Source organism: Panthera onca, chromosome B4 (genome assembly GCF_046562875.1).
Source record: "Panthera onca isolate mPanOnc1 chromosome B4, mPanOnc1 haplotype 2, whole genome shotgun sequence".
Classification (NCBI taxonomy): Eukaryota; Metazoa; Chordata; class Mammalia; order Carnivora; family Felidae; genus Panthera; species Panthera onca.
Genome location: NC_138345.1, coordinates 132,821,500 through 132,840,744, shown reverse-complemented (window position 1 = coordinate 132,840,744; position 19,245 = coordinate 132,821,500). Strand labels below are relative to the sequence as shown.

Here is a 19,245-nt window from a genome sequence, read left to right as displayed (position 1 = left end):
AACCCTGACTTCTCACTTTTCTCTAGTTGAGGAGCTACAAGAACTTTTAAGGATTATCATGCCACCTATGCCCTTGACAGGAATCTGGTGGCCTTGCCCTGTGGACTACCTGCTACCATCTCCATTCAAACAGTTTCGATTTTTCTCTCTCTCCTGGGTCCTTGCTACACATCTTTACGTAGAATTTCTCACCTTAACAGGTTGCCTTCTCAACCTGGCCCTGATTCCATTATTTCCTTTCTTTCTTTTCCAAACATCTTGAAATAAACTACACTCACTGCTGTCATTTTTCCTACCATCCATTATCTCTTTTGCCCCTTGTAATCTAGATCAACAAATGATCACACAGAATTTGTATTCATATAAAAGTAAATAAATAAATAAATAAATAAATAAATAAAAAGAATTTGTAGCAATTGACATTGAAATGGGTCAATTAGCATATTCTGAGTGGCAACCAGCACTCCCCAGCGTAACCTCCAATCATTCTGAAAAATATCAAGCTCTGAACATGCAAAGCTGAGAAATATTGTATATGCCAACAAAGTACAGGTATCCCACAGCTGTAACTGAAAACAGCTTACTGATAATGGATAAAAAAAGATGGGAAGAGATGGGATGGATTGGGGGAAAGGAGGCAATACTTAAGAGTAACAGGTCTGGGGGGCAGTCATTTAAGCATCCAACTCTTATTTTTGGCTCAGTCATGATCTCACGGTTGTGAGATTGAGCCCTAATGGGGCTCTGTACTGGGTGTGGAGCTTGTTTAGGATTCTCTCTCTCTCCCACTGCCCCTCCCTACTCCTCTCAAAAAAAAAAAAAAAAAAAAAAAAAGTAACAGAGCTGAGGAAAAGGTATGGAAGGAAGACAAGAAAGCAAAGAGCCAGTGAACTAAAGAGGAATAAAATGAAGGAAAATGGGCTAGATTTATGTTCAACAAATCTTCCTTTCTTAATTATGGTTGAGAATCAAATTAAACTAATGCTAGTTCAATAGACCAATTGGAGACTTACAGACATGTAACAACTTTTTTAAAAAAAATGTTTATTTTTGAGAGGTTGTGGGGGGAGGAAGGGCAGAGAGAGAGGGAGACAGAGGGTCCCAAGCAGACTCCGCACCATCAGTGCAGAGCCCGATGCGGGGCCCAAACTCACGAACCTCAAGATCATGTTCCGAGCCGAAGTCGGAAGCTTCTGACTAAGCTACCCAGGAGCCCCAGCCAATTTAACAATCTTCAAGCTGTAAAAATGTACACATATCCAGAGGCTCTTCTAGATACTGCTTTCTGATCTCATCCCTTTTACTGGTTCATCATCTGGCCCTTGGGAGATGGATCAACACTCACCTCAGGCAGTCAAGCAAGAGGTCACTTCCTTTACTCTGCTTTTACAGATAAGCTCAAATGAGTCACCACTTTCTAACTCCATCTGATATCATTTGCATGGTTATAGGTACAGTGACAAGCACCATTCTGGTTTATGACTAATCTTCTTTGAATGGTACTTTTTTTTTTTTTAAGTATAGTTGACACTGAATGGTACTTGATAATGCTTTTATGAATTCAAATATACAGAATCGCATCATTATTTCTAAAATCATTTCCAGTTCTGAAATGCAACGTAATCTAAGAATCTGAGTGTAACATGTCACAGCCTATAAGTCAGCCATTGGCCCTGTACCCCAAGACCAGCTTTATAAAGCACACCGCTTCTCCATATAGCTGTCTTCTCCATATACTAAATGTGTTCCTTTGTACCTCTGCACAGGCTGTTCCCTCTGCTTCTGCCTGAAATGCCCTTTTCTTCCATGACTTACTGGGAGTGTCTCCCTCCCTGGAAAGGCTTTCTTGACCTCCAGTTGTATTGATGACTTTCCTTTCCCCCCCTGCCCCATCCCTTGTACTGTCTCTCACAGCATGTATTACACCAACTGGAACTCATCTGTGTCCAAGTCTGTCACACCCACTTGGCTGTGCACTCCCGGGGAGCAAAGATCTCTTCTCGTCCCATTCTTGTAGTCCTAGTGTCTAAGAGCATTCAGCACATGTACACATGCAAATGTTCAGTGAAACTGTAGCCATCCTAGTCCCTAGCATATAAAAAGATTTTAATTTTTAAATTTTTTTTAGGATTTTATTCTTAAGCAATCTCTACACCCAACATAGGGCTTGAACTTATAACCCAGAGATCAAGAGTCACATGTTCCACTGACTGAGCCAGGAATAACCATTCTGATCATTTCTACTAATAAGGATTAAAAGGACACTCATTAGTAACTAAGATTTCCAGACATATTAAAAATTTTAATAACAATATTCTTTCTGTAATCTTAAAATGTTTATCTATTATAAGCAGTAATTTAAAAAATACGAAAAGAACCTGGAGACAACTTAAAAAGGAAAGCCCCTTCCACCCCCATATATTTAAACCATTAGAATGACCACTTTTTTTAATGACTACTTCTTTTAATTCTATTTTTAGTTTTAGTTCTCTTTCCTAACTTCATGTGAAAAAGATTTATGAAGACCTACTATGTGTAACTTACAATGCCAGATACTGGTTATACAAACGTGAAAAAAACCGAAGTATTTTTATTCACGTAGCTATGTTCTAGCAAAGAAATAATATATAAATGAAATGATTATTTCATTACAATTCTATTAAGTGCTCTGAGTGTTTAAAAAAAATTTTTTAATGTTTATTTATTTTTGAGAGAGAGACAAGAGTACAAGCCGGGGAGGGACAGAGAGAGGGAGACACAGAATCTGAAGCAGGCTCCAGGCTCTCAGCTGTCAGCACACAGCCGGACTCGGGGCTCGAACTCACAAACCAGGAGGTCATGACCTGAGCTGAAGTTGGACAGTCACCCAACTGAGCCACCCAGGCGCCCCAAGTGCTCTGAGTTTTTAAAAGAAACACATCAAGGGACACCTGGGTGGCTCAGTTCGTGGAGGGTGTGACTCTGGATCTCGCAGTTGTAAATTCAAGCCCTACGTTGGGTGTAGAGATTACTTAAAAAATAAAACCTTAAAAATTTTTTTGTTTAATGTTTATTTTTGAGACAGAGAGAAACAGAGCATGAGTGGGGGAGGGGCAGAGAGAGAGGAAGACACAGAATCTGAAGCAGGCTCCAGGCTCCGAGCTGTCAGCACAGAACCTGATGCGGGGTTTGAACCCACGAACCGTGAGATGGTGACCTGAGCTGAAGTCGGACCCTTAACCGATTGAGCCACCCAGGCGCCCTTTAAAAATTAAAAAAAAAAACAAAAACAAAAAACAAAAAAACGGGGGGGGGGGGAAGCACATCTAATTTGGGGTGGGGGTGATTAGGAAGTCACTAAGGAAGTGTCATAAATTGAGCTCAGAGGATTGAAGAGGCATCAACTAAGGTCAGGGTGGGGGGGCTTCCAAGCTATGGAAACAGCAAGTGCAAGGAAAAAACTTTGAGCGGAGAGGACTACGTATTTCAGGAACCAGAAGGGGGTCAGTGTGGTGAGAGTTCAGGCAGCAAAGGGGAGAGTGGCAGGAAAGAAGGTAGGGTGTTCACTGGGTATTCAGTGAACAAGAGAGACCAGAGATTTATGAAGCTTATATTCCAAAAAGGGTATGGCAGGGCTTTTGGGACTCATTAACAGTTTTAAGCAGGGGACAAATATGATCAGATTTACACATGTGTTTTGAGTGTCTTATACTGAGGTAGAACATATATTGAATAGATATTTGGTTTTAAAAAACTATTCTTTTTGCAGCCTCAACAATTCTCTGAGGCAGAGAATTCCCTGCTTACAAAAGAAAAAACGGAGGTTTTGCAAAGCTAAGTAATTTATTTGAGGTTATTTATTCAATAAACACTTGAGAGCCTACAATATGGCAGGCACAGTACAGTGAGTACTCAGGGATGCAGAGATGAACACAACAGTCTTGCTCTTTAGAAACTGATAATCTAGTGAGAGAGACAGACCTAGAAACATGACATAGGGCAGTCTGTGCTAGAAATGGGTAAAATAAAACGGAGCAGAGAAAAATGAAATCTTCCTAGGAAGAATTAATCATTTCATCTCTGTGTTAAAAGAGCATTTCTTTCACACTATTACAGTTTTTAATTCTCATTCATTCCTGTGCTTGAAGCATAGTAGGTACCCAAGCAAATGTCTGCAATACAAACCAACCCAGGACTTTTAACTCCTGGGCAGTGCCTTTCCAAAACCAACTGCGCTTCTAACTCTGGAAGGGTATGCATTAATTCCAAGGAGTTCTTCTGAAGCTGCTTTCCGAGCCAGTTTACAAACCACAAAAGAAAATAAGTCTCATTAAAGCCAAACCTTGGGGCGCCTGGGTGGCTCAGTTGGCTGGGCATCCGACTTCAGCTCAGGTCATGATCTCACAGTTAGTGAGTTCAAGCCCCGCATCGGGCTCTGTGCTGACAGCGCAGAGCCTGGAGCCCACTTCAAGTTCTGTGTCTCCTTCTCTCTCTCTGCCCCTCCCCACCCCTGTTCTCTCTCTCTCTCTCTCAAAAATAAATAAACATTAAAAAAAAAAAAAAAAAGTCAAATCTCATTTCTGACCCAGCCTGAAAACCCAAAATATCTAAACAGTTATATTTTAAAATCTTTATTCAACTTTTTAAACATCACTAATGGGCTGTAACAAACATTTTAAGGAATCTCTATGCCCCCAACATGGGCACCTCAATGCCCCCAACTTCAGGACCCCAAGATAAAGAATGGCATGCTCTACTGATTGAGCCAGTCAGGTATCCCTGAACAGTTATTTTTTAATTTTTATATTTTTTAAGATTTTACGTTTTGAACTAATCTCTATATCCAAAGTGGGGCTCAAACAACCCCAAGACCAAGAGTTGCACCCTCTTCTGACTGAGCCATCCAGGCACCTTCATTGAGAAGAAATGTTCCTATGAAGACCATTGAGAAAATACTGTATATACTCCTTCATAATTCATGATCTCTGTCCTCAAAGGACTTATATTCTAGTTTCTGTTTGGAAAGATAAAATATAGAACACAGAATAAAACAACATATAAGGTAGCATTTGTCCATTTAAAGTATTTATAGACTGCCTACTATATAGGCCAGGTCAGGAGCTGTCTTGGGATGCAAAAATGAGTAGGATAGCCTGCCTTTGAGGAACTCATAGTTGTATGGGGGAGGCCAACAATACAGTAGCTCCGAATGATCAGAGCTCTATTCAGCAGGTACACACAGATGAGAACACAGAGGCTGTGTACAATCGCCATCAGTTCCAGTTCATCAGGCACTTATTTCCACTGGTCAGTGCCCATCCCTTGTTAAATATCAGTTATTAAAATATCTTTTTTACTTTTATTTTCTCTTAAATGTTTATTTTTGAGAGAGAGCAGAGGAGGGGCAGAGAGACAGAGAGACTGGGGATCCAAAGCGGGCTCCGGGCTGACAGCAGAATGCTCGATGCGGGACTCGAACTCACTAACCATGAGATCATGACCTGTGCCAAAGCTGGATGCTTAACTGACTGAGCCGGTGCCTCTAAAATATGTATATATTTTTTATGTTATTATTATTTTTAAGTTTATTTATTTATTTCGAGAGAAAGAGAGAGAAAGCGCACGTGGGGGAGGGGCCGAGAGTGGGAGACAGAAGAAGAATCCCAAGCAGGCTCTGCACTGTCAACACGGAGCCCAATGAGGGACTCGAACTCTCAAACTGCTAGATCATGACCTGAGCCAAAACCAGGAGTCGGTCACTTATCTGACAGAGCCACCCAGGAGCCCCTAAAATATATTTTTTTAATGGTTATCTATTTTTGAGAGAGAAAGCACACGTGCGCGCAATCAGGTAAGGGGCAGAGAGAGGGAGGGAGACAGAGGATCTGAAGCAGGCTCTGAGGTGTCAGCAGAGCCCCATGTGGGGCTCAAATTAATAAACTGTGAGACCATGACCTGAACCGAAGTCGAATACTTAACCAACAGAGCCACCCAGGCGCCCCCAGTTATTAAAATATTTTAACTTTACTTTAAAAAAAAAAAATTTTTTTTTTAACGTTTATTCATTTTAGAGACAGAGAGAGACAGAGCATGAACGGGGGAAGGTCAGAGAGAGAGGGAGACACAGAATCTGAAACAGGCTCCAGGCTCTGAGCTGTCAGCACAGAGCCCGATGCAGGGCTCGAACTCACGGACTGCGAGATCATGACCTGAGCTGAAGTCGGTTGCCCATCCGACTGAGCCACCCAGGCGCCCCTTTTAACTTTACTTCAAATTATAAGCAAAATGAGAATTACCGTAATTACTATATGAAAAAACAGTGACACGCACACAAAAATAATGTTAAAGGGTTAGAGGAAACGGTGAGAACTGAACTTTAGGGATACCTTGGGATCCCCAAGCAAGGAAGGTTTGGGTGTTTGGAGAGGAGCTGGCTGTAGATACGGGGAATACAGTTATCAAAGGCCAGCAGCTGGAACTATGTAGGTAGAGCTCTCCAACTGAGGAGCACACAGCTTAGGGCTGTGTTGTCCAACACAGTAGCCACTAGCCACATGTGGCTACAGAGCACCTGAAATGTGGTTAGTCTAATTTGGGACAGGGTAAGTGAAAAATCCACTCCAGATTTCAAAGACCTAACACGAAAACAAAACAAAACAAAACGAAAAGGAATGTAAAGCATCTCACTGTTTTTTTACTGATCACACGTTTACATAAAATATTTGGGGTATGCTGAAGTAAATAAAATGTTATGAAAATCTATTTCACTTTTTCTGCCTTTTCAGTGTGGCTCACATTTGTGGCCTGCAGTCTACTTCTACTGGACAACACTAGTCTGAGGCACTTGAAATAACAAGCTAGAGTTTAAGCCCTCTAGGCAATGAAACAACCACTGAAGGTTTTCAACCATAAGTGCCTGTGCTAGATCTGGGGAGGGGACAGGAAACAGAAAGTGCTGTTTCAGGAAGATTCGTGTGGGGGCAATCTGTAGGATCAAGACCCTAGAGGCAGTTGTCAATGTCAAAAGGCTGGCAAAGGTCGAAGGGTAAGCAGGCTCAACTGGATGGTACACAAGGTGTTTGGCGGTCACACGCTGGGTGGAGAGAGGAGAAATCCAGAGCAGGGTGAGGTGAGGGAAGAGTGAGCTGCAAGCCCTGGCCCAGCCTGGATAACCAAGGTGCACTGCTGAGCGGACTGAGCAAGGTCAGCCACAGTTTAGGTTAGATCTAGTGGAGGGTCAGGGGTTAGGGGTCAGGGCTCCCAGGCAGAGGTACAATTCAGAAGAACAGGATCTGTGTCCTCTTCAGCAATTTCAGATCTAGCTCTGTGTGGCAAGACTTCCAACAGTGAGATCAAGTCCCAGAGAAGGTAGGAGTAGAATGCAAGGCTACCAGAAACTACAAGAGGGCAATAAATTATAAAAGCAAAGCCCAGACTCACAACACAGCCAACGAATATTTACTGGGGGTTTGCCGTGAGCCTGAAGCTTGGCTGGCTCTGGAGACAAGAGAAACAAAACAGACGTGGTCCTGAATCACAAATTGTGGCGACAGCTACGAAAAAGGAACAAGAGATCTGGGAGACCTGACTGAGGGTGGACTGGGGTGGTGGTGGGAGGCCATAAAGGAGAGCCTCTCTGAAGAAGTGACATTTTATTTATTTTTTTTTTTTTCAACGTTTTTTATTTTATTTTTGGGACAGAGAGAGACAGAGCATGAACGGGGGAGGGGCAGAGAGAGAGGGAGACACAGAATCGGAAACAGGCTCCAGGCTCCGAGCCATCAGCCCAGAGCCTGACGCGGGGCTCGAACTCACAGACCGCGAGATCGTGACCTGGCTGAAGTCGGACGCTTAACCGACTGCGCCACCCAGGCGCCCCAAGAAGTGACATTTTAATCGCAACCCTGGAGGCAGGTGAGTGAAGATTAAGGGGGAAGCGGGGGAAGAACAGCCCAAGCCAGGAGAGTGGTGCGTACAAAAACCTTGAGGCTGCGAAGAAAAGGTCTGGGTAATTCAAGGAACTGAAAGAAAGACTGCGTAATTAGGACATCAGAAAGGGGGGTGGGCCATAAAAGAGGTAAGGGAAGGCTGGAGGGGCAGGCAGAGGCCAATCGTTCAGAGTCTCATAGGATGAAAAATAAAATCCCAAATGGGCCTCAGTACAGCGGGAAGCCACAGGGGTTTTGACCAGAGAAGTGGTCTGATCCCCATGGCGTTCTAAGTACTCCAATTACCTATACTCTGCTCAGACTACTGAATGGGAGCCAGCTTGGCAGCAAAGAGGCAGGAGCCAATATTTGTAGCTGAGTAGCAGGATTCCAGGTCTGGGATAAGAGAGTTTATTATTGGGCCCTCCGAGTGTTCCAGGGTCACCAGCAGGGAGGAGAATGGCATCACCAAAAAATACAGAAAAATCGGATAAAGAGCTGGCTTAGGAGGCAAAGTTAAACATCACTTTAAACGTATGAAATAGGAACAAATAGTGAAGAATTCTAGCAGTAAATATTGCTGTTTTGGAGTATGGGAAGAGAGGTCAGACGTGGATATTCAGGTTAGCAGATACAAAGGTGACAGTTTAAGTCCCAAAAGTAAATAACATTTTCCAGGAGTAGAAAGAGAAAAATAAAACAACAACAAAAGGAGCCTAAGTCTGATCCTTGGTGTTTATCTCTGGGATAGAAGTCAGGAGAAAGAAGTCCTCATACTATATCAAAAGGGATACAGTATGAGGAGGAACTTTTTGGGAGAGTGTGAAACCATCCTGATTGTCGCGGTGGTTACACGAATCTATACCTGTGTTAACATTCATAGAACTGTACACATACTAAAAGTTAATGTTACTGTATGTTATTTTTGTTTTTAATTTGAGAGAGAGAGGGAGGATGGGGGAGAGGGTCAGAGAGAGAGAATCCCATGCTCCATGTTCCATGCTCAGCACTGAGTCTGACGTGGGGCTCCATCCCATGACCACGAGATCATGACCTGAGCCCATATCAAGAGTCAGATGCTCAAATGACTGAGTCACCCACGCACCCCACTATATGTAATCTTTTAAATAACGTTTTTTAAAAAGGTAGGGATAGTCAAAAGGACTGCTGCAGGGAGACATAAGAGGATAAATCCCGAAAAGATGCTCTGGGAATTTTAACCATTAGGTAATTGGCAACCTTGGAAAAAGCCTCAGCGAGTGGTAAGGCTGGGAGCCAGGCTGCAAAGGTTCAAAGAAAAACTTGAGCAGTGAAGAGAAGCAGTCAGTACAGCCTCCTCTTTTAGAACTCTGGGGATGAAAGGAAGAACAGAATGGCACACAGCTCAAAGAGATAAGGGGAACTGGCAGATTCAGCAAACTGGCAGAGCCAACCTTCTACACCATGAGTTGCTCCATTTCCATATTCTTCTAGAATGTGCATTTTGCACATGAATTATTCACTTTATTATTGTCCTGTTAAACTAAAACCGCTAAAACCCAAAATCATTGCACTTTTAACTCTGCTCCTTAGTTAGCTGTTACTGTGCTCCTACCATGTGCCAAGTACCGTGTTAGATACAAAAGTGAGTAAGGCCTGGTCCTTGGAAGAGCACACAGGGTTTATCACCATCACAAGGTACTGGAGTGGAGATCTGCACAAAGGGCTCTGAAAGCCTTGACCTTCTGAATTAAATGCATTTCTATTTACCTTTATAAAAAAAACCAAACAGGGAAGAAATGAAGACAAAGCATGGATGCAATTTTGTAAAAATGTTAATTTCTAAAAACTAAGAATGAGTTTAACATTAAATTCTTTTTTAAATTATTATTTTATTTATTTATTTTGAAAGAGTGAAAGAGAGCTTGAGGGGTGAGGGGCAGAGAGGGAGACAGAATCCTAAGCAGCGCAGAGCCCGATGCGGGGCTCAAACTTACCAACCTCAAACCGCGAGATCATGACCTGAGCTGAAACCAAGAGTTGGGAGGCTCAACGGACTGAGCCACCCAGGTAGCCTAACGTTAAATTCTTAAGTCAGGTATGGGCAACCCAATCATCAGTGGCACTTGCCTTTTCTTTTCCTGTCTACCTTCTGCCTTTCTTCCCATGGATAATTTAGGAGGCAAAATGGAATAAGCACAGACTTTGAAAACAGACAGACTTGAGACTAAACATGGTTCTTCGAGGATCTTTTTCTTATCCATAAAACAGTAATGACACCTTCCCCACAGGCTTGAGAGAAGGATTAGGAAAAAATATAAAGAGGTTGGCATATGAGAAGCAGGCAGTGAATGTTGGTTAACGTTACTATCATTTGAACAAGTGGTATTGTTCTGATTTAAAACATTTTTAAGGGCTTCCATTTGAATGAGGAAAAAAATTATTTTTTCAAGGGCATGATGTTCATACGCTACCTTAGAAATGCAGCTTGGTAATTCCCTCTTAAGTCCTATCAGAAACTATTCTGCTCAAATACATGATGTTGGGGACACACACTTAAAAACGGCCAAGAACCAAGAAAATATAAAGGCATCGTTATTATCATCGCTGTTTCCCGAGTGGGACAAACCGGTCCGATTTGTGCTCTGGACCCCTTAGTGCAGGGATCGACCTACGTTCATACCCCTCCCACTACCTACCTACAGCAAAACTGCACCATGTAGAGGTGCAAGGCTATGTGCTAAAAGTTCTTAGAAAACGCATTTACATAACACCACCAAGAGTATGTACAGTTGCAAAGCCAAGATCATTGATGCTTCTCCCAATCAACAGGAAGCTATCATCCATTGAAATTCCCCACAACAATGAATGAAACAGCCTCTATTGTTCAACTTTCACAAAATGCTAAGATGCAAAAATTTATACACCTTATGTCCGTAAGCTTAACTACTAGGGTGAGGAAAGGCAACCAATGACGTTTTGTTCACTATGGAGAAGTATCTCTGGCCAATTGTGTTGCATAATTTTGCTTCTATCGTAATACAAATGACCAACTTGAAATTCCCCTTATCCCTCGCACAATTTTTGCATAGGTGCTAAAAAGTAATAAAACAGCCAAAAGACACATGACATGGCAAGGAAACTTAAAAGCCCGACTGGTACACTGTGCCGAAAGAACTGAGGATAGGCTGGTCTTTAAGAAGCTACCGTTACTGGGTATCTTGAGCCACTTTAGGGTATTCAGCCCACCGTATAAGCCCGCTAGCTTGAACCTAAGGGAAGCCAGCCCACAGGAAGACCGAAAACACTCCTCGTGCTGTTTCGTCCCATTTCCTCGTGGAAAGTCTGAACCGCCTCTCCAAGGTGGCCACACACCGCAGGGCTCTGGGGTGAGGGGCGGGAGCGGGACCCCACCCCCACCCCCGGCCGGGATTAGGCAGGGGGACGCATTCCCGCCGACACGCGGGTCCCACACAGGCCTGACGCCTCCCTCTGCCACCCGCCAGGCAGGGGGCCTGACGCGCCTCGGCGGGCCCGGCTCTCCGCCGCGACGGGGCGTCTCTCCCCGCCCGGAGGCCCCCCAGCGACGGGAAGCGAACCCGACTCGACCAGCCCACCCGGAAGCCCTCCCCCAGCTCACACCTGCTGGCGCGTGACGCCCGGAGCCGCGCGCGCCCGCCAGCCCCGGCCCTGCCATTCGGGGCGCCTCTTCCCTGCACGCCGGACGTCGCCCGCGTCCCTCCCCGCCCCGGGGTCAAACCCACCACACGCCCGCCCCCACGGAGCGCGCGCTCAACGTCCCCGCCCCCGCCGGGGCCCGCGCGCGCTCCCGCCCCCCCTCCGGCCCTGTCCCCGCCGCGCGCGCTCACTCGCGAGGACACGCACACGCTGCGACTCAGCTTGACAGGCCGGCCCGCGCCGCGCGCTCCCGCGGGCGTCCTCGCCCACCTGGCCCTCCAGCTCTGACTGGGCGGTGCGCGGGGGGGAGGGGAAGGGCGGCAGTGGCCGTCGGTCCTCACTCACCGCCGAGCCGCGCCGGCTCCGAGTGCGCGGCGTTCCGCTGTGAGGCGATGCGCTGCGATGCGCGCGGTCCCCGCTTCTCCGCAGGCTATGGAGGCGACGTAGTAGGGGGACTGAGGGGCGCGGGGGGGGGTCACTCCCTCCCGCTTCACCTCCCAGAAACACGGGGACCCCAGAAACTAAAAACAAAATAAACAAACTTTCCCCTCCGCCTCCCTCCCCCAAAACCACAACACAAACACTCGGGGGCCCGCCCAGAGTCCCACTCCATTGGCCACAGGGAGGATGCTTCCGGCTCTCACTGGCTGGCTTTTATGCCCATCAAGCTACTGTTCCGCCCCTCCAATTCCTCGCCGCTGCCGTCGCCCCTCATTGGTCAAGTGCTTCCCGTTTGACGAGCTACGATTGGCTGAACTGCCTGCGCCAATCATTCGGGGACACACCCCCTCAGCATCCCAGAGGCCGCTTCCTTGGTCGCGGACCCGGAGAGGCGAAGGGGAAACTAGAGCATGATGGCGGCCGAGCTCACTTGGCGCAACCATCGTCTTTTTTCCTTTTTTAGCTCATTGGTGCCTCGCTCTCGCGCTGCTTCCACTGAGCTCCTCTCTCCATCCAGTATTGCCTAATAACGGAATCTATACGCGCCGGCTCCTTGATTTATCCCCTTCGAAGTGCTGAGTGTGGGCTGGTTGTACGTCATTGGACTGCCAGAATGTCACTCCCTAGTCAAATCTTCAAGCTATTGGTGGAACAGCCAGAAAACCCGTCCAACAACAAGGGCTAGTGCCATTGGTTTGACTCCACAGAGTTCTTTCCTGGTATCTTATTGGGCAAATAGGCGCGTCAGTCAGCTCTGGATTCCCTGTGCTACAGTTAATTGTTGGCTGGGAGTTTGTATGACTCTGGTCGTTTGGGCCCATAATTGACGATAATAATGACCATCGTTTATTTTGTGCGTACTTTGTGCCAACTACCGTTCTGATTTCTTTGCAGGGATTATCTGGTTAAACGTGTGAGTTTTACATTGTCTAAATTTTACAGTTAGAAAACTAAGGCTCCAAAAAGGTTAGGACACTTGCCCAAGGTCACCGAGATAGAGAGTAATTAGTGAACCGGCATTTGGAGGGTAGGAGGTCTGACTCCAGAGCCTACCCTCTTTTTACTGTAGTGCCTCTCCCTTCGTCCAGAATCTTACCTGCCAGCCAAGATATCTTAAAAATATTTCATTCCTAATGCAAGTTCCCCCATCAGTTTCCAGAGGTGACATTGTGGGAGACTAAAGCTATGGAGAGGTTGTCATTGCCACCACCGCATTCTCCTCTGGCACCCATTCTTCCCTATCCTAAAGGAAACCGTCTTGGTGTTTCCTGACCAGAAGCTCATCTACCTCTATGTTTATTTTCTCAGCTCTATAAATGAACATTTCCACATCCTTGTGTGCCAAGCCACCTTCCCCAACCCCCACTCATCTATCTTCAGCTCACTCTTTAGGGAGAGACCTCAAGAACCAGAAGCAAGAAGAAAGAGAGTCGAAAGAGAAATAAAGAATAAATCGCTTTAGAAATAAATAATTTATTGCATGCAAATGGAACAGCCCTTCAGCTCCTGGGAAGCTTCCAGAGTGGCCCCTGATGCAGTGCAAGACGTGTGCTCCTGGCTGGTGGCCACTAGATTCTTTTTCTGTGGCAGCTTTCAGCGAAGTGAATCCAACATTCCAGCCAGGGGAGGGCAGGATGCTTAGAACCCAATGCCAAAGAGCCGGCCCCAGCCTCTGGGACTGAAAGGATCTCCAGAAGCACAGTTCTGGACTCCAGCCCACATTCCGTCTCGGGTAATTAACATTTTACCATCCCAAATCCCCATCCCCTGTAGCTTCAGTAGGATCACCGCCCTTGTTTCGCTTCCTGATCCAAGCTGTTGTGTAACCTTGTTGGCACTGCTTTAGTAATAAAACAACCACTGTAACACTGTAATGCTCAACACTTAACAGACTTTCGGCAGAGGAAGACAAGGCATTTCACAAACATCAATTAAGATTAAATGGCAGGTATTCCTAGGGCAACTGCCAGCCAGCAGAAGGACAGAAGAAAGATCATGAGTCAAATTCTAACAAAGGTCCTAAGAACCTGATCCTTATAACTACATGCTCATACCCCATACTAGCATTCCAGTATGGGGATTCTGAACCAGAAAACACAATGAATGAGAAATGTTCAGAGTCCAAAGCCTTCCTTATCTTCATATTTGGTTCTTTGTAACTCTTTTAACCCTTAAACCAGGGGTTGGTTTTATAGTTGATTGTTGGACATATCTGTCTCCCCAACTCAGTTATAAGTTCCTTGAAAACAAATGGTTTCTTTTTCATCTTTTTTTTTAAGTTTATTTACTTATTTTGAGAGAGAGACAGAGCGCATAAGTGGGGGAGAGGCAGAGAGAGGGAGGGAGAGAATCCCAAGCAGGCTCCGTGCTGTCATCATGGAGCCCAATGTGGAGCTCAAACGCACAGTGAGATCATGACCTGAGCCAAAACCAAGGGTCAGACGCTTACCTGACTGAGCCCCCCAGGTGCCCCTGTTTTTCATCTTTGTATCCCTTAAATGGTTCTGATTATAAAAGGTCCCCAAACAAATAATTATTCAGTAAATGTTTATTGTGTCTGTGGGCACTTTCCTAAGGTACAAGGGCTACACAGATGAATAAAATACCTCTGCCTTCAGGGACTGCAAATCTGGTGGGGGTGGCCAAAATGTAAACAGATCATCACAGTGCAGGTGACTTGGAAGAACATGGGAGGGACATGGGACTCAAGCTTGGTGGGGCAGAGCTGGCTTCCTGGAAAAAGTGACATCTACGAGGAGAACTGAAGGATGAAATGCGGTTAGCTAGCCAAGGGGCTGATGATGTGTAGTGATCTGCAACGTTTGCTCTCTGCGGGCAGGGAGCAGGAGACGAATATCCAGGAATGGTCGAGGCTGGTCTCCCCATAACCTTGATTTTTGAGGGCCTTCAGCTGTCTATCCCCTCCACCTCCTTGTGCTTTCCCCCGCCCCCTGGAGAAAGCAGAAAGCTGGAAACCCTGTCATATTTGCCCACTTGAGAAAAGGAAAATGATTTCCAAGTAAGATTGCTGTTTTTCTGATCACAAAGGTAACACTGAGTAAAAGATCTCAGACAGTATAGAAAGTTTTAAAGTAGAAGAGAAAAGCTCTCTCTCAAATCCCTACAAGAGCCAACTCCTTTTAAAAAGAGTATCTTCCCAGATTCTTCATGAATAGACCCACACATGGATTTCTTCTTCCAACAAACAGTGGAGTGTGGTTTAACGTGTGCACCCTGAGATCTCATTGCTCGGAACTGCGACTTTGGGTGGGGCCCACCTCACTTTCTATACTTATGGGAAGGAGGCCAATAAATCAACCAAATATTTATTGTGGAGGATGATGGTTTCAAATTCCTGTTGCAGCAAATGACAAATTACCACCTGTTATGGGACTTTGGGGCTTGCTCAGGCTAGTGTAAAGTCAGTGAGTTGGGGGGGAGGGTTCGCTATGTCCACGGCCCTGGGGTTTATGGGTATCCTTTGGTGGCTGTGGAATCAATCCATGCCCTGAAAAGGCAGCCCAGGTCAGAGAACAGCACGCTAGAGTGCTCTCCTATGCTGTCTTTCTCATTTCTTCTCTGCATGCTACTTGGGGAAAATATTTTTTGTTTGTTTGTTCCAACTCACCCAGCTTTGAGAGTAAAAAAAAAACTTGTCAAGCCCTGCACAATTGTATTTAGGCCAAGTGCAGTATGTTCTTGGAGTGCTATACTATTCTTAGAGCTCTATATGTGGTATTCTATACAGCTGGCTTTTTGCTGGAAGGGAAGGCAGATTTAATGAGTGATAGCTGCCTTGGATGGCTACCAAAAGTGCTCTAAGCCATTCCAAGCAACAGGCCTTCCTTTTTTCCCTTGAGAGATTGCTCTGTGATCCCTGAACACATTGCACTGGCCTGGACAAAATCCAATGCAACGGGAATTTCTGCGAACGATTCTGCAATGACCCACAAGCCTGGGGTGACATAGCCAGCTGGATCCGCTCCAGCTCCGATTTCTGTGGCACAGGAGAACCCCATCCACCCTTCTCACTGGCCTCTCATTGCTATGAGACGTTTGGAAGTGTTTGTAAAACATTCTCCGCTTCTCCAAATGTATAACCATGGGAAGATCCCTGTAAAGGAACCTACTGACAGCTGATAATGCTCTCTGGAGCGGTGGGTGTGGCCAGAACCAAGGCCAAGAGCAGTGGGGGAGGGGAATTTTCTAGAGGGTGCTGATTACAGAGGACATGCTCATAAGCACTTATTACATGTCTGGTAGCATTTATTGTGGAGCAAAGCCCTTGCGACAGACGCTGTGCCACTTCTAAATCACCTCTCATTTCTTATGACCACACTTCCTGAAAAGCTCCTAGTGAAGCAGCAAGCACTGGACTCCTGTTTGCTGGCCAACATTAGACCCACAGGAGGTTCACAAGAGAACCAGGAGAAGTGGCTGTTAACAATAGCTACCCTTCCATGAACACTTGCTTGCTGTGTGCCACACGCGGAACTGAGGGCTTTATGTGGATCGTGGCAGTTAATCTTCACAGCAACCTTGGTTATCCCCATTTTCCAGATAGGGAAACTGAGGCACCGAAGGGCTGACTAATTTGCCCCAGGTCACCACAGGTAATAACCTCACAGCTGAAACCAGACAGTCTGACTCCAATGAGTAAGCTCCTTTCCTCGCTGCTGTGTTGCCCCTGAGACAACACTGCAGCTGGGGAGACAACCAGCCTCCAAAGGAACAGTTGCCCTCATAGCCTTTATTATGTCAACTCCATGCTCGGCTGCCCTGCAGACTCGGGGGAAGAGTCAGCTTCTTCCTGGTTAACTTTTTGCCTCTGGTGGTCCTTCTTCTGCCTCCTGGTTGTGAACCGGCTCTCCTCCCACCCTCTTCAAAGCGGCCTCCTCTCTTCCTGCCCCCTTTTTCTTCTATTTTCCTTTTCTCAGCTTCTTAAATAATGACCTGAGGCCATCACCACCGGGGCCCCTTCCTTCTTTAAACCTGGCTTCGGGGCCCTAACTCTCTACCGACACTCCTTTCTCTAAGCTCATCTATGACCTCTTGTGGCCAAGATCCAAGAGACTTGCTCAGTTCTTGTTTCCATGGCTTCACCACTACGTTGTACTCAGAGAATCTTCTCTTGGCTTCCCAAAATAGCCAGCTTCCCTCCTACCTCTACAACTGTCCAGGCTCTTTTTCATACCACCTCTTTCTCTAAGCTCCTTCAAAGGAGTCTGTCTGCTCTTCTCTCCTTATGTTGCCTTCCGGGGGGCGTGGGGGTGGGGGTGGGGAGCTGGGCCATTGTCCTGCCTTTACCTCTAGGACTGCAGATTTTCATCTCTGTCTCCAGCCTTCATTCTGCAGCCAGCTTGCTGCTCATCTTGTGCAAGTCACGTAAACTGAGTGTCCATTTCTTGCCTTCTGAAGGATATATTGAATCAGATTCGACTCTACAATAATGAGAAAGCCTGGAGTTTTTAAGCACATACCATGCCAGGCGGGACCAGCTACATAATTTGTGGCCATACAAAATGGAAGGAGGGGGCTCCTTGTTCCAAAACTATTAAGAATTTCAAGACAGCAACAGCAGAACATTAAACCAACATGGGACCCTTCAGCTTTTAAGTGTGGGGCCCTATGGGACTGCGGAGGTTGGCTGTCCGAGAAGCCAGCCCTAAGTGCCAGTCACTATTCTAACAATTTTATATGGGTTAACTCAATCAGTCCTCATAACAACCTTCAGAGGTAGAATCAGATAAGGAAACTAAGGCAAAGAGAGGTTAAATAACTGTCCAAGATCATGTTTTTTAATCAGAGCTGAGAAAAATACCCGTTGGTCGCTGCTGTTGTGAGTCACACAGTAAAGGATGGTTTCCTTCCCTGAGACCCTAAACGGCCACGCCTGTCCCTTCCTCTGTGATTTTGCTGCCCTGGATGCCCCTCCCTCCTTCAGTACCAAGGTCTACACTTCCTTCAAAGCTCAGTTCCAGTCCCCTCTCCCCTCTAAGTGGCTTCTGGAGCAGAGAACTCAGGCAATCTCTCCTCCCCCAGAGTCTCTAGGTACCCTGTGTAGGGTCAGAGCCACCCCTAGCCTGGTCATGGGACTATTTATAGCCTTCGGAGCACTCACTTGCCCACTGCTTACTGTCTTAAGGCTCACTGATGACCAGTTCCACAAGGCTAGAGAGAAAACTTCTTTAAATCTCTCTCCTCAACCTTATAACAGCTTATGATAGCCTGTCTCACCCACCAGGCTGGCAGGCCTTGAGGGCAAATACTATATCTGAATTTTCACTACATCTTTGATACTTCTAATTCTCTTGAAATAATTCTTTCTCAGCTCTGGACCTTTCCCTGGAACGCCCTACCTCATTCTTTCCTCTCCCATTCACTCACTCCTCAGGTATTGGCTTAGAGATCACTTCCTCCCCTAGGAAGCCTTTCCTGACCTCCACCCATGGATTAAGTGCCTCCTTTAGGCTTCCGCACCACCCTCCCATCCTTCTCCATTATAATGCTCTCCTCCCTGTGTCCATCTTCCCAATGAGGTTATGAACACCTTGAGGGCAGAGACCAGGTCTGTCTTATTACATTGCCTTGTCACGCTAAGTTTGTTTGAACAAATGAATGAAGAAAAGTAAATATTAAATACGTGTTGGTTAAAACTCCAGGCTCTGTTATGGCTCTCAGCACAGGGCTGGGCACCTGATGGATGTTTATGTAAACTTACCAAATGGGTGAAAACCAACAACTCCAGAATTTCTGTGAAGAAGTAGGCTTGGTGGCAGCAATCTGGTTAAAGCAGCAATCTGGATGGTTCCTCTTTTTTTTTTAATTTTTTTTTTAACGTTTATTCATTTTTGAGAGACAGAGACAGAGCGTTAGCAGGGGAGGGACACAGAGAGAGGGAGACACAGAATCTGAAGCAGCCTCCCAGGCTCAGAGCTGTCAGCGCAGAGCCTGACTCTGGGCGTGAACTCACGAACTATGAGATCATGACCTGAGCTGTAGTCGGATGCCCAACCAACTGAGCCACCCAGGCACCCCTGGATGGTTCCTCTTGACAGAATAATGATAAAGGATCCCAGCTGTGACAGTGGGGAGTTAGCGTTAGGCAGAAAAGTGTCCTGGGTCAGGGGTTGGCAAACAAGGGCTTGCCAGCCAAATCTAGCCACTGCCTGTGTTTGCATAGCCCACGAGCTAAGAATGATTTTTGTATTTTTAAGTGATTGGAAAAATTAAAAGAATA

The 19,245-nt window shown here is 45.9% G+C and overlaps 1 protein-coding gene across 8 annotated transcripts in view; it reads right to left on the bottom strand.

Moving 5' to 3' along the window:
* TNRC6B (trinucleotide repeat containing adaptor 6B) overlaps nt 1-12,145 on the bottom strand; it is a 249,515-nt gene extending 237,370 nt beyond the window's left edge. For 5 of the 8 annotated variants that reach the window (XM_081796270.1, XM_081796269.1, XM_060659480.3 and 2 more), the window contains exon 1: nt 11,910-12,145. The gene's annotated coding sequence lies outside the window, so the exon portion shown is untranslated. Of the gene's footprint in view, nt 1-11,528; nt 11,627-11,771; nt 11,873-11,909 lie in introns of those variants that run through there. The other 3 variants (XM_081796271.1, XM_081796273.1, XM_081796272.1) reach the window with 3 other exon arrangements.
* Nucleotides 12,146-19,245: the final 7,100 nt, after the last annotated feature.